This window comes from Neovison vison, chromosome 7, assembly GCF_020171115.1.
Source record: "Neovison vison isolate M4711 chromosome 7, ASM_NN_V1, whole genome shotgun sequence".
NCBI lineage: Eukaryota > Metazoa > Chordata > Mammalia > Carnivora > Mustelidae > Neogale > Neogale vison.
In genome coordinates this window covers 108,516,616-108,530,608 of record NC_058097.1, presented here as the reverse complement: position 1 = coordinate 108,530,608, position 13,993 = coordinate 108,516,616, and the positions used below count along the sequence as shown (strand labels likewise).

General features: G+C 50.2%; 1 long non-coding RNA gene across 1 annotated transcript; it reads left to right on the top strand.

Moving 5' to 3' along the window:
• Positions 1–5,899: 5,899 nt before the first annotated feature.
• LOC122913985 lies at positions 5,900–6,873 on the top strand. The gene is made up of 3 exons (XR_006385760.1): positions 5,900–6,238; positions 6,512–6,565; positions 6,809–6,873. It is a non-coding gene; the product is annotated as an uncharacterized LOC122913985 (long non-coding RNA).
• Positions 6,874–13,993: the final 7,120 nt, after the last annotated feature.

The following is a 13,993-nucleotide window of genomic DNA, read 5'->3' as shown; positions in this document are numbered from 1 at the left end:
GGGGGCTCCCCTGCAGCACCAGGCTCCCGGCAGGTGCCCGAGGCCAGGTCGGGAGTGGGCGGTGTTCGAGGCAATGCAGCAGAGTCGTGCACAGCTGGGAAGGGCTGTCGCCTCACAGACCAGCCTGTTCTTCGCCTGCCCTTTTGTTTTCTTAACTCCTCACCACAATAGAAACAGCTTATCTGCAGGTGGGCCGCTATTCTGAGAGCTCCGAAGCCTCTGTGGCTGGCCGTGCCCCTCCCCTCTCTGGCCCCAGGCTGCGTTGCTGCTGCTACGGTCCCAGCACCCCCAGCTGCTGCTGCCACAGGCCCTTGCCCCTCCTGGAGCCAAACGGGCCACACCACGCAGGCTGATGGACTCTGGTTTAAGCTTCCAAATGATTTTATTATGAACTAATGCAGAATGAAGGAAACTGAGTAAAATGCATCCAGCAGTGCACAGATCGTTGTAAAGCAAACAGCTGGTCGTTGGGTCATGAAATGGAACCTCACCAGCACCGCAGAAGCTGTGTATTACTTTCCAGCCGGCAGGCACACCTCGTGCTGGCCTCCCGGCTCTCAGAGACTCCAGGAGGAGCCTGCATGCAGGCTGATGAGAAGTCCGGGGTGTGGGGCTGTTTCTGGGGAGAAAAGGCTGGGCGGGAGGTAGTTGATGAGCAAGCTTGCCATCATCTCGTATGTATGGATCCATGGATCCAGGGAGGGAGGGAGGGAGACAGACAGACAGACAGCTGGATGAATCGGTCTGCTCCTCACACCTGGAATTAGGCCAGGCAGGCAGAACCCCACAACATGGCTGGGACATCAGAACATGGTTGGACGTGTGATGGGAACAAAGGAATATGTCCTGACCAGAAGGCCTCAGCGGAAGGACCCGGCTGAGACTTTCCAGCCAGAAGTGGCAAAACACTGAAAGCCAGTGGCTTAAACAACTAAGGGGTTTGTTTTCCTCATATAACGGGGGCCAGGGGGGCTGTCATAACTCAGGTACTGCGGACACCCCAGTCCGTCTGCAACTTTCTGCTCTGCCCTCTGAAGCATGTGGTACTCAGCCTCAGGTTCATTGCCTCATTGTTGCAAGGTGGTTTCCGCTGTTCGGAGGACTCCGGCTGTGCTCAAGGCGGATGGGCTGGAAGGGGAAGTACAAAGGGCAAAGCCCGCTGAGACTTTCCCCTTTCAAGGAGCCTCTTCCAGTGACCTCTCATTTGTCAGAACTGCGTCCTTGGCCACCCCTAACTGCAGGGGAGCCTGGAAAATCAACTTTTAAAAAGAGCTGGTCACACCACTACCCCAAGAATAGATACTAAGAAGGGAACTTGTAGTGTTCTTCCTCAAAGAAAAATTTTGGAGTCTGGGAAGTGAAAACCTACCCCAGACCGCTGCCCTGCCCCCTGATGACCAATGCCTCCCAAGTTCGGTGGGTCCAGTAAGAAGTCCCCACGGCTCCTGTTCAGTGGGGCTGGGAGTCTGGGCCCAGAGCTGGATTACAAAGGACTAAGGGAAGGGTAAGCCATCTCTCGGGACCCTTTCTCACACACAGCCTGCAGCATCACTCTATATGCTCTCCCTGATATGAGGAAGTTGAGAGGCAAAGTGGGGGGCTTGGGGATAGGAAAGTAAAAAATGAAACAAGACAAACCATAAGAGACTCGTAATCTCACAAAACAAACTGAAGGTTGCTGGGGGGAGGGGGGTTGGTTTATGGACACTGGGGAAGGTCTGGGCTATGGTGAGTGATGTGAAGTATGTAAAACTGATGATTCACAGACCTGTACCCCTGGGGCTAATAATACATTATATGTTAAAAAAAAAAAAAAGGAAATGCGTGGCATAAATAAATAAATAAATCGTTCTGGGGATGTAAAAAAATTTTTTTTAATTTAAAAAATAAAACATGTCTCATGGACATTATAAACATTGTTGAACCCACTGCCCTCAGGGCCATGAGTCCGGGTCACCTGGGAGCATCTGAACGTTGCTGACACCGGGCTGTGTCTGTGGAACTCCTGGCCGGGCACAGAGATGCCCCGTAGGCTGGGCGCAGCAGGAGCCGCGACCTGGGGCCCTGTTCCCACGGGGAGCGGAAGTCCCAGCGGTTGAGGTGAGAACGTGAGGCTGCCCTGGGTGGGCAGAGGCAGCCACAGGCAGCTGCAGCAGGCTGGTCCCTGGCCCAGATGCACCCTCTTCACCCTTTCTTGCAAAAATTGCTGCTTTGTGCAGAAATATAGAAACGTGCAAAGTCTGAGAGCCAGCGCTCAGGAGTCAGCCTCCACCCTCCCGTGTATGCAGGCGGCCCTAGTAACTAAGCCCCAGCCCAACCATGCATATCCTTCAGGTAACTCAGGGTTTAAAAAAAGAGAGAGAGAGAGAGAGATGTTTTTGATCTCCAGATGGCTGTGGTTTGAGCACAAGAGGAGGGGGTGGGGCCTCGAGGCTCTTGCCCTTGCTCCAGGCCTTGGCCAGCAGGTGAGTCTTGCCTTGGGAGGACAGGGGGGCGCTGCAGCCTGGGCTGGTGGCCAAGCAGCAAAGAAGCAAAGCCCCCACGGTGGTCTTCTGGCCTGCCATCCTCCTCTGTGTCCTCTCTCTGCCAACTGCCCCTCTCCTGCCAGGACAGAGCTCTCCAGCAGCTGCTGTCTCTGCTGGCCCCAGCCCCTAGTTCTGGTGGTGCCCCGCCTGCTGTCTTTGTCCTCTGGGGCCTCTTCTGCCCCAGGGATAGCCCAGGAGAGTAGTGATGGGGTCACTGCCACTGCGACCCCAATACCTTGGGGCAAGTTTCCTCTGCAGCCTTCCTGTGGGTGTTATGTGGCCTAGGGGAGGAGGGAGTGGGGAGACACCTGGACCAGCATGGGGCCACACTGCTCCCATGGCTTCCACTGGCCCTTCTGTTCTGACAACACAGGCACCCACATCCTCAGTATCAGCGTCCAACCATCAGCCCTCACACTGGAGTGAGGAGCTAGAGACCGAGAGGCTGGCAGCGGCTCCTTACCTGGGGCCCCCGTAAGGGACAGCATAGTGGTTCAGGACGTAGCTCTGGCCCCCCGAGCTCACAGAGACGGTCCTGTTCTCCATCCAGAAGTCCAGTTCCAAGGCTAGGGTCCCTATGTTGTCCCTGGGGTGGAGCCAGGCACCGCCTCAGCCTAGGCACACCCCTCAGTCCCGCCCCGGGAGGGCCCAGGTAGGGAGGCCTGCGGGGCAGCAGGGGGACTGGGGTCCCACCTGAGGAAGGCGGTGTCATTGGTGTGGGTCACGTAGCGGTCCATCATGAGAGTCAGGAGGGGAGGCTGGCTCCGCTGCAGGTAGTACACACGGGCCCCGTTGGGGACGTGTCCATAGCTGCCAAGAAGGACACCTGCCGAGGGGCATCTGCCCAGCGGCCAAGCCCCAGGCCCGTGCTTCCCCACCTCAGCCTGGAGGGGCCGCCCCGCTTACAGCCGCACCAGGTCCAGGAAGTTCTGCAGCATGCCCTTCACCGTCTGGGGCATCTCAGACAGGAGCAGCCCCTCCATCACCCAGTAGGAGTCCCTGGGGAAAGGGACAGCTTGAGCACCAACCCCTCAACACCACCCCCCTCTCCCGCCCTGCACACTGGGCCAGTCAGAGTGGCCCCCTCGGCTCAGGACAGCCCGCAGGCCCCGGGCTCCCCGACTCCTGCCCTGTAGCCCTGGCCGCTCACCAGTAGTAGAATTCGACGAAGCGTCCACCAGGCACGATGAAGGGGTGGGCCAAGTAGATGAGAGAGAACCGCTCCGGGTGGCTGAGGACCTCTGGCTTCACCTGTAGTCGAGAGAGAGGGCACAGGGAGCCCACAGGCCCCTCGGTGTGGATGCCCTGGCAGCAGGTGCATGAGTTCGGGCTCTGCTGCTGGTCAGCCGTGTGGCCTTGGTCAAGGCCAGAGCCGCTGGGAGCCAGGTCTGCTTGGCCCCCACATGCCGGCCTCTGGAGTCTGTGCTAACTCAGCCTGGCCTTGGCAGGGGCTCAGCAAGCAGCAGCCAGTATTAGGACCAGGTAGGGGGACTGTTTTCTCCACTCCCCTTCCCCCATCCCCCGCTGCCACAGCAGCCCCAGAGGCCTAGGAGCCCCGTCCTCAGGCCCAGGTGCAGATTGTGAAAATTAATGGAAGGAGACCTCATTTAGAATGGAGTCCGGAGCCTGGCAGGTGAAGCTCTCCTGCGTTAGCACCCTTTGTCAATTGCAGACCCAAACCTCCAGGTGGTTATTATCCAACTATCCCCCCAAGAGGGAAAGGTTTCTTCTGCCCCAGCAACAGCCCAGCCAATGAGTGGCAGTCACAGCTCAGCCAATGAAAAGCTACTATACTCAGAACTCCCAGTTTATCCCAATGGAGTTTTTGTTTATAACAGGCCCCCCCCCTCCCTTTCCTCCATAAAAGAGCAGGGCTCTCCAGCGTCCTGCAGAGTTGCCCTTCGTTTTCTTGTAGTTTCTTTATCCCAGGTTGCAGATCTCTGCTAGTCCAAAGTTAACTCATTTTTGAAGGCAAAATACTGGGCAAGTTTTTTTGGTAAGGTTATTTTGAACAGAAGGAAACCCCAAATCGTCTCTCCAGTGAGGCAGACGTGCATGACCACGGTTTCGGGAAAGCAATGGTAGGACCTGCCTCTGCCAGGTATTTTCTCTGTTCATTGCCTCCTGGTTCTGTACCAGTGAGTGTGGTTTCGGTGGGAGAGGGGTCAGCTGTCATGGGGAACAGAGGGGAACAGAGCTTGGCTTTGTTCCTGTGGGGCTGGCTGGGTGAGGAAGCAGCCCAAGGCAGGAAGGAGCCTAGAGGTGCCAGGTACCAGCAGGTGCCAGGGCCCTGGGGCCTGGCTGGGAGGACAGTCTTGGGCAAACCACTGCCCTCTCTGGGCCTCAGACAAAGGGAGAAACCTCTAACAGACTGTGCTGACCACAGGCTGCGCTCAGCAGTGGCAGTTACTCCCAAGCAGAGGCTGGCTGGGTTAGCTCAGGGAATGGGGAGCCCTGCTGGGGAGTGAACAGTTACCACTGGTGTAAGAGGCAGGTCTCAGTAGCCTGGAGGTGGCAGGACAAGCTAGGTTTGCCTGGGGAGAGACTGGTGAGGGCTTCAGGGAAGAGGTAAAGAGTTAGAAGTGCTTTCCCTTTCTAAGCCCCCTGTCCCCAAGCCCATGAATTTCTTTCTAGAGAGCTGCAGTAGGATAGTGTTGGGGCCTTCTGTCTAAACCAAAGCCATGAATTACTGAAATTTGCAGAAATAGTGCTGGGCTGCTTTTAAAGGCCACCTATGAAAGGTGCCTGGTTTGACTATGACCTTGAACACAGAAGGACTTGGGACTTTTACACATTCAGGCACACCTCTTTTGGGGACAACTGCTACTCCTGGATGTCGTGGACACTGGAGGTGAGGTGGGTAGCAGAGCAGGCTGGTATAGAGGACAAACTGCTCTCTCCTAAGTCTGAGCTAGGGACCTCTGGCAAGTGACAGCCAACACCCTCCATTACCCCTGGGTCTGAGCCTGCGGGTCCCACCGCAGCCACTAGGGGGCAGCTGTGAGCCAAGAAGAGAAAGCCCAGGAATGGGGACATCTGGCTGGAGGAGGGCCAGATGTCTCATCGATCCAGCCCCCACAGTCCTAGAAATGTCTGAAACCTCCTAGGACAGCCAGATCTTGATCTACCAATGCAGGATTCTGACCTCTCCGAAGACAGGCCAGCAGTGGGACTTCCCTAGTGCCTGGGCGCCCTTGCAGGACCTGGTCATCGAAACTAGGGAGTAGGGAGGCAGGGATGGGGCATATCCCAGGACCTTCCCCCTTTTGCATCTGGTCAGCCTGGAGGGTCAGCCTCCTGGTGCGGAGGAGGTGTGAACAAAGCAGGTGGGGTCTTTCTCTGAGTCTTCTGGTTTCTCGGCTCCCCACTCAGCAGACATGTGTGTCCACCCCCACCTGTCAGGGGAACCAGCCCTCCTTTCTCCCTCCAAACCCAGGCCCTGGGGAAGGAGCACGCTGGCTTTTCACGCAGCTCATGATGAAGGTGTTAAGGCCCAGGCCTCTTTCCCTCCTTGAGGAGAGTAAGGCTCAGGCCTCTGCTCCCCTTGGGATGGGGACTCAGGAGATTCAGGGTCCTGCTGGGGTGGGGGTGGGCATCTAGGTCTGGCCAAGTCTCCTTCACCTCGGGCCCAGGAAGTGGCTTTCCAGCTGGCTCAGAATTGGATCCGAACCAACTTTGAGGTCTACTCCCAAAAGTCAGCCATGTTTGAGAAGGTGAGCTGCTCCTGAGGCCAGAGCCTCCTGGGCTCTTCCCCATGGTGGGCTGGAGGGGTGGGAGGTGGGGGTGCAGGGATGAGTGCCAGACTTTGCCAAGCACAGGGACAGTGGTGACGCCCGGTGTCCATTCTTGGGCACTGCAGGGGGTCAGAGCAGCAGGCCAGAGCAGCCTCTCCCAAAGGGGCTCTCATCTCTTGCTCCCCTGGAGGGCTGAAGTAGGGAGCCTGGGGTAGTGCCCCCCCAACCCAGAGCCTGTGCTTTTGTTCCCAGTATGACATCAGCAACAGTGGGCAGCCAGGTGGAGGAGGGGAGTATGAAGTTCAGGTGAGTGGGCCCACACCCTACTGGGAACGACAAGGCTGTGTTGTCCCCACACCTGGCAATGACCTTCCCTGCCTGGGCCTGTGTTTCCTCCCATGGATGCGGGTCCACGGGAGGCTGACTGGAGCCCCTCGGCAGCCCTGGGGCTAGGCAGTTCTAGAGCCTCTGGGTGGAGATCTCATAGCCCCTGAAAGGCTGTGGGGCCTTCCCCAGAGATCTTGGCCCACTGGTCCTGTCTCTCTCCAGGAGGGCTTTGGCTGGACCAATGGAGTGGTCCTGATGCTCCTGGACCGCTATGGCGACCGGCTGACCTCGGGGGCCCAGACAGCTTTCCTGGAGCCCCACTGCCTCACAGCTGCCCTCCTACTCAGCCTCCTGCCACGGTGATGGGCCTCCCTGCCCTGTCTGCCTCATTAACCTTCTGTGTGAGTCCCTACCTTCTCTTGCTTCTTCATCCCCCAACCCCAGCCAGTCTTTGGAGTGGGGTCAGAGTAGGGACCTAGAAGTCATGGGTTGGGCCCTTGTGCCTCCTGGAACATCAATGAGGAGGAAATCCTGTTTTGTGGGGACACAATCCCATACCCCATGTGACCTGGTCTCCAGAAATGTACTCCAAATGGTTTATTATTCTGTTAAGATGCTTACAAATACTGAAAATCACCCCGTCCTGGTTTCCCAGCTACACTGGGCCCCCAGTGCTGTGAAGGAGTGCAGGGAGGTGAGATCAAACACTGCTCCCTGAGCTATCCTTTCAAAAAAGTCGAATGTATTAGTCTAGATCATTTTATGCCCCTGGGCACTTTTGAAAACAATATAGTAATACTGGCACTTACTTTGTGAGCTTTGTGTGCTCAGAGAGGAAGAGAGCCCTGTCAAGACCACTGTCATCCCGGGGTGAGAATATAAAATTTGACAGAATTGAAGGGACAGGAATTCTGTGTTAATAGTTGGAGGCTTCGGTGCCACTTTAATGGATAGAACATCTAGACAGAAGATCATAAAGGAAATAGAAGATAACACCATAAAACAATTAGACCTAATATATATAGAACTCCATACCCAACAACAGTAGAATATACATTCTTCAAGTGCACAGGGAACATTCACCAGGATAGACCTTATGTTAGGCCACAAAATAAGTCTCAGTAAATTTTAAAAGATTGAAATTATAGCCGGTATCTTCTCCAACCATAATAGAATGAAACTAGTAATAAGTAACAGAAGGAAAACTGGAAAATGTGGAAATTGACATTTAAACAACCAAAGAGTCAAAGAAGAAATCACAAAGAAGGGAAATTAGAAAATACTTACAGATTAATGAAAACAAGGAAACAACATAGCAAAATTTATAGGATGCAGCAAAGGCAGTTCTCAAAGGGAATTTTACAGGAGCAAGTGTCTATGTTACAAAAGATCTTAAATCAATAACTGATTTTATACTTTGAGGAATTAGAAGAAAGCAAGCAAACCCAGAACTAGAAGATTAAATAAAGATTGGAAATAATATAGAGGAGAGAAAATCAAGCCAGAAGTTTCTTTGAAAAAAAAATCAAGAAAATAGATCTTTATTTTTTAAATTTCTTTTTTTTAAATTTATTTAGTTATTTGAAAGCATAAGCAGATGGAGCAGCAGGCAGAGGGAGGGATAGAGGCAGACTCTACACTGAGCAGGGAGCCCAATGCAGGGCTCAATCCCAGGGCCCTGAGATCATGACCTGAGCTGAAGGCACCCAGGCACCCCAGGAAAATAGATCTTTAGCTATAGGGGGAAAAAAAATGACAAAAGCAAAAAGATACAAACAACTAAAATCAGAAATGAAAGTGGAGACACTACTATAGACCTTACAAAAATAGAGAAAACTGTGAACATTATATGCCAACAATTGGATAACCACCATGAAATGGACAAATTCTTAGAAACACACAAATTGCCCAAACTGATGCAAGAAGAAATAGAGAATCTCAACAGGTTTATAACAGGTAAAGAGATTATAGTAAAAAACCACCCAACAATGAAAACTCCATGATGGTTAATTTTATGCATCAGCTTGGCTAGGCCAAGCTACCCCAATATTCAGTCAAAAATTATTCTAGGGGCACCTGGGTGGCTCAGCCGTTAAGCATCTGCCGTTGGCTCAGGTCATGAGCCCAGGGTCCTGGGATCAAGCCCCACATTGGGCTCCCTATTTGACAGGAAGCCTGCTTCTCCCTCTCCCACCTCCCCACTTGTGTCCCTTCTCTTGCTGTCTCTCTCTCCGGCTCTCTCTCAAATAATCAAATCTTCAAAAAAATTATTCTAGATGTTTCTAGGAAGGTATTTTTAGATGAGATTAACCTTTAAATCAGGAGACTCTAGAGTAAATTAATCTTGTGAGCCTTAATAAAGAGAGCCAATTAACTTACAAGAAAATGAGCTTATTTGGAAATAGCAGAGGAATTGCCGTTCAGGGCATGCAAACCATAGGCAAGTCCAGACAACAAAGGAGGAGGAGTGTTCTTTTATAGAAGAAAGAAGGAACTTGAGAGGGGCAGTTTGGAATGAGACTCCATTCCAAATAGAGCAAGAATTCATGGTTGTAGGGACTTTCCATTGGCTGAGCTGTGATGGTTCTCATTGGCTGAGTTGCTGGACAAAGAGAAAAACCTTTCCTCCTGCTGGGATGTGGAAACTTAGCTTTGAAGAGTGGCATCTCTGTGAGCATGCCCCCTTCAGGACTTCCCAGCTGTATTTTGAAATGAGATTTTCCTCTATTCATTTCATACCCTCCATACTATCTATAAGTGGTCTTCGTCTGATCAGTTGAAGGCCTTAATAGAAAAACACTGACCTCCCCAGAAGACGAGGGGATTCTGCCCAACAGACTGCCTTTAGACTTCTCTGGGTCTCTGGCTTGCAGATTATGGACTTCCGAGCCTCCACAATCATGCAAGCAAAAATTTAAAGATAAACCAAATCCAACAGTGTAACAAAAGGATTATACACCATGTAAGTGAGATTTATCCTAAGAATGCAAGGATGGTTCAGCTTAAGAAAATCAATACAATGCACTGCATTAATAAAACAAAGGAAAAAAACCCTGCATGATTATTGATGTAGAAAAGATATTTGACTAAACCCAGCACCCTTCTATGATAAAAAAGCATTATAAAAACTAGGAATTAAAGAAGTTTTTCAGGGGCGCCTGGGTGGCTCAGTGGGTTAAGGCCTCTGCCTTCAGCTCAGGTCACAGTCCCAGGGTCCTGGGATCAAGCCCCGCATGGGGCTCTCGCTCAGTGGGGAGCCTGCTTCTCCCTCTCTCTCTGCCTGCCTCTCTGCCTACTTGTGATCTCTGTCAAATAAATAAAATCTTAAAGTTTTTCAGAGCAATTTAAGGAATTGATGAAAAAACTTACATGTAGTATCACACTTGATGGTGAAAGACTGAAAGTTTTCTCCTTAAAATCAGGAATGAGACGAGGATGTCTACTTTCACCTCCACTCTTCCACACTGTACCAGAAGTTCTAGCCAAAGTAACAGGACAAGAAAAAGAAAAGGCATTCAAATTGGAAAGGAAGAATTCATCTATTCACAGATGACATGATTTTATACATAGAAAATTCCAAAAGATCCACAGCAAAGCTGCTGGGTCTGGTAAACAGGTTGAGCAAAGCTGCGGGCTGAAGATTAATGCTCAGAAATCAGTTGCACTTGTTGCACCTGCCGAGAACAATCTGAAAATGAAACTGAAGAAGCCGTCACATGAGCAGACATCTGAGAAATCAAATTCCTAGGAATAAACTTATCCAAGGAGATGAAAGACTTTTACCCTGAATGCTGCAAAAGTCACAGGAGGACACGATTGTAGGATCGCGCTTATGTGAAGTATCTAGACCAGGTGAATTTCTAGACACAGAGGAGTGGTTTCCAGGGGCCGTGGGGAGAGACGACTAAGGACTTCCTGCTTGATGTTATAGAATGTATCTTTGGAATGATAAAAGTTGTGATGGGGTGCCTGGGTGCTGCAGTTCGTTAAGCATCCGTCTGACTCTTGGTTTTGGCTCAGGTAGTGATCTTACTTAAGGTAATGAGATTACCTGCCCCTCATCAGGTTCTGTACCAGCAGAGCCTTCTTAGGATTCTTTCTGTCTTCTCACTCTGCCCCCGCACTTTTGTGCATGTGCTCTCTACTCCCCCACCCCATCCCTCTCTCCAAAATGAATCTTTTTTTAGAACATTTTTTTTATTTATTTGACAGAGATCACAAGTAGGCAGAGAGTCAGGCAGAGAGAGAGGGGGAAGCAGGCTCCCCGCTGAGCAGAGAGCCTGATGCAGGGCTCGATCCCAGGACCCTGGAATCATGACCTCAGCCAAAGGCAGAGGCTTTAACCCACTGAGCCATCCCGGTGCTCCTAAAATAAATAAATCTTTAAAAAAATTTTTTTGAAAATAGATAGTGGTGATAATTGGGAAATATTGTGAATATAATGTAAATTGAATTGGGTTCTTTAAAATGGCTGAAATGGCAGATTTTATGTGATCTCTATTTAACCACAAGAAAAATATTTTTATGGGGTGCCTGGGTAGCTCAGTTGTTATGTCCTGGGATCGAGCTCCATGTCAGGCTGCCTGCTCAGCAGAAAGCCTGTTTCTCCCTCTCTCACACCCTCTGGTTGTGTTCCTTGTCTTGCTGTGTCTCTGTCAAATAAGTAAAATCTTTAAAAAAGAAAAATATTTTTAAAAAGGAAGGAAGAATGCTCATGTATTAGAAGAACAAATATTGTTAAAATATTTGTCACCCAGAGCAATGTACACATTCAGTGCAATCCCTATCAAAATACCACCAACATTTTTCACAGAGCTGGAACAAATAATCCTAAAATTTACATTGAACCAGAAAAGACTCTGAATATCCAAGGGAGTGTTGAAAAAGAAAACCAAAGCTGGCAGCATCACAATTCCAAATTTCCAGCTGTATTACAAAGCTGTAATCATCAAGACAGTATGGTCCTGGCACAAAAATGGACACATAGATCAACGGAACAGAACAGAGAGCCCAGAAATGGACCCCCACCTCTATGGTCCGCTCATCTTTGACAAAGCAGGAAAGAATGTCCAATGGAAAAAAGTCTCTCCAACAAATGGTGTTGGGAAAATTGGACAGCCGTGTGCAGAAGAATGAAACTGGACCACTTACACAACACACACACAAATAAACTCAAAATGGATGAGCTGGGAATCTATCAAAATCCTAGAGGAGGGGCGCCTGTGTGGCTCAGTGGGTTAAGCCGCTGCCTTGGGCTTGGGTCATGATCTCAGGGTCCTGGGATCAAGTCCGGCGTCAGGCTCTCTGCTTGGTGGGGAGCCTGCTTCCTCCTCTCTCTCTGCCTGCCTCTCTGCCTACCTGTGATCTCTCTCTGTCAAATAAATAAATCTTTTAAAAAAATCCTAGAGGAGAACACAGGCAGCAACCTCTGTGACCTTGGCAGCAGCGACTTCTTGCTAGACACGTCTCCAAAGGCAAGGGAAACAAAAGCAAAAATGAAATATTGGGTCTTCATCAAGATAAAAAGCTTTTGTACAGCAAAGGAAACAGTCAACAAAACAGATTTTGTTTTGGAATGGGAAATGGGATGGGAAAAGGTATTTGCAAATGTCTTATCAGATAAAGGTCTAGTATCCAAGATCTATAAAGAGCTTATCAAACTCAAAATCCAAAAAACAAATAATCCAATCAAGAAATGGGCAGAGAACATGAACAGACAATTCTGCAAAGAAGACATCCAGATGGCCAACAGACAAATGAAAAAGTGCTCCACATCACTCAGCATTAGGGAAATACAAATCAAAACCACAGTGAGATACCACTCCCACCAGTCAGAATGGCTAAAATTAACCAGTCAGGAAACAACAGATGTTGGCAAGGATGCGGAGAAAGGGGAACCCTCCTACACTGTTGGTGGGAACACAAGCTGGTGCACCCACTCTGGAAAACAGCATGGAGATTCCTCAAAAAGTTGAAACTAGAGCTACCCTATGACCCAGCAATCACACTACTGGGTATTTACTGTAAAGATACAAATGTAGTGATCTGAAGGGGCACGTGCAACTGAATGTTTATAGCAGCAGTGTCCACAATAGCCAGACTGTGGAAAGAGCCCAGATGCCCATCAACAGATGAATGGATAAAGAAGATGTATGTGTGTGTATATACATGTGCACACATATGTGCACACAGGACATTAAATGGAATATTACTCAGCCATCAAAAATGAAATCTTCCCATTTGCAACAATGTAGATGGAACTAGAGGGTATTATGCTAAGCAAAATAAGTCAGTCGGAGAAAGAGAATTCTATGACTTCGTTCATATGTAGAATATAAGAAACAAAATGGGATCATAGGGGAAGAAAATGACAAAATAAGATGAAAATAGGCAATAAGAGATTCTTAACTCTAGCAAAAAAACAGTTGCTGGAGGGGAGTGGGGTGAGGGACGGAGTCACTGGGTGACGATGGGCATGCGGGGGGCACCCGCAACTGGTGACTCACCGAACTCTACCTCTGAAACTAAGAACACACTATGTGTCAAGTAATTGAATTTAGATTTTAAAAATACACCAACAAAGGAAGGAAGTGTGTAGCATCTGGAGGCAGGGGTGGCTGGCAGGAGCGGGGGAGACTAACAGGGCAGAGGTGACCTGCTGGGGACAGACAGGGCCATCTTGTCCTGTGGCAGACCCCGCAGGACAAGAGTCAGGACAACAAGCCTGAGTCCTAAAGGAAAGGTCCCACAGTCACTAATCTCCAGGGGTGGCCAGTGCACAGCACAACCTTTACTGTGCACGCTCCCCACCCCCATCCCCGTGTCATTTCAGGCCTGAGTCATCAGTCCCCGAGCATGCGGCCACACCTGGGCCAGAATCGTGAGCCATTCTGTCGCTTCCTGATGGCGCACGGGAGAAGAATGAGGCACAAACAAGTCAGCTGCAAGAGAAAGGGAGCAGGGGACAACAGTAGAGAAGACTGTGGCCCAGAACAACTCCTCTGTCCCGCTTTTATTAGATAGAAACAGTAACCAACAGAAGAGCCGAAGAAGGCCAAACGTTGGTCATATGCCTTGTAGATAGACAAGAAGGAAGGCAAAATACGTCTGGTCAAGCAGTATAAAGTTTATAGTTGAGCAATCACATTCAAAGGACTTACCTAATTAGCCACAGGCACTCTCGTGGCGGGGGGTGGGGGGTGGGGGGGTGGGGGGGTTGTAGATAATGGAAAAATGCAGCAGGCAGCATTCAGCCCTGAGCGGGCCGGGCCTTCCCAGCTGCTCGGCTTCAAGGCCATGTATCGGCCTCTCCCCCAGAGGCCTGTGGCCAGTATGTGTTTTTCTTGACGTGCTTGGTAACTAGTAAAATGTCCCATGGGTTATATATATTTTTTTCCCATAGGTTAT